The sequence below is a fragment of the Pterocles gutturalis genome, unplaced genomic scaffold (genome assembly GCF_000699245.1).
Source record: "Pterocles gutturalis isolate BGI_N339 unplaced genomic scaffold, ASM69924v1 scaffold12230, whole genome shotgun sequence".
Classification (NCBI taxonomy): domain Eukaryota; kingdom Metazoa; phylum Chordata; class Aves; order Pterocliformes; family Pteroclidae; genus Pterocles; species Pterocles gutturalis.
This window is the reverse complement of record NW_010138398.1, coordinates 9,092-10,363: the sequence shown is the minus strand read 5'-3', so window position 1 is coordinate 10,363 and position 1,272 is coordinate 9,092.

Genomic DNA, 1,272 nt, shown 5'->3' with positions numbered 1-1,272 from the left:
ATCTAGGTAAACAATATCCACTGCTCTCCCCTCATCTGCCAGGTCAGTCATTTCATCATGGAAGTTTATCAGGTTCATCAAGCATGACTTCGTCTTGGTGAAGCCATGCTGACTACTGCTGATGGTCATCATCTTGTTCATGTGCCTGAAGATGGTTTCCAGCATTAGCTGTTCCGTCACTTTCTGGATTGTAGTTCCCTGGGTCCTCCTCCTTGCCCTTCTTCAAGCTAGGAGTGACATCTGCTTTCCTCCAGTCTTCAGGCACTTCTCCCATTCACCATGATTGATCAAAAATTCTGGAGAGTGGTCTTGCAATGTCCTCTGCCAGCTCCCTTGGCACTCGCATGTGCATTCCTTTGGGCCCCTTAGAGTTATCTATGTCCAGTTTGCTTAAGTATTCCCTGACTTGATCCTTTTCCACCAAGTCCATCGTTCTTGCTCCAGCCTTGGGTCTCTGTGACCTGGGATTCCTGAAGGCTGGTCTTGCAAGTAAAGACTGAGGCAAAGCAGACATTCAGTACTTCAGCCTTTTCCATGTCCTGTGTAATGAGGTCCCCCAACTCATTCACCAGTGGGGCCACATTTTCCTCAGCCTTCCTTTTGTCACCTATAGAGTATCGTCTATTTTAATGCAGTATCATGTGACAAAGCACGTTTTAAAAGTGGGTAGCAATATTTTTTCTTTGGTTAGCTAGTTACATAACAGAGTAAAATAAGCATTTAATCCCAACATTAGAAACTGTTCTAAAAGTTATGAGCATCTTTATCTTTCTGCTCTTTCTACCAAATTGAAGCTATGTAGAGTTAGACTGCCTTGGTTAAAAGAGAAAGAGGGGAAAAAAAAAAAAAGGAAAAAAAAGACCCCCTTGAGATCAATTTCAAAGGTCATATATTCCTCCTCTCTTTTTTTACTGCATGTAAAACTATTGGAGTGAGTAAAAAGTGCTCGTTTGGAACTGCCTAAGAGTGATGGAGGGAGGCAGAAGCTGATTTCACATCCATTTCTGTGGTGAAATGTTGCTCTTTTTTTTCTCCAGCCTTGATGATAATCTTTGGCTCTGTAAAGCTTACTAACTAGCCCATAATCTGGGATCTTGTTGACAAACTGTCAGTGCTCCTGTTGGTTCAAGGATCACGCAGAGCCACTTTGAGACTTTATCTTCTTAAAATCTGAACAGGCTGTTGTAAACTCACTGTGTTTTGAGTCAGCAACTATGAGACGTTTTATATCTTTTTAATTTTTTTTTTTACAGTGAGAACCTCCAAGATTTT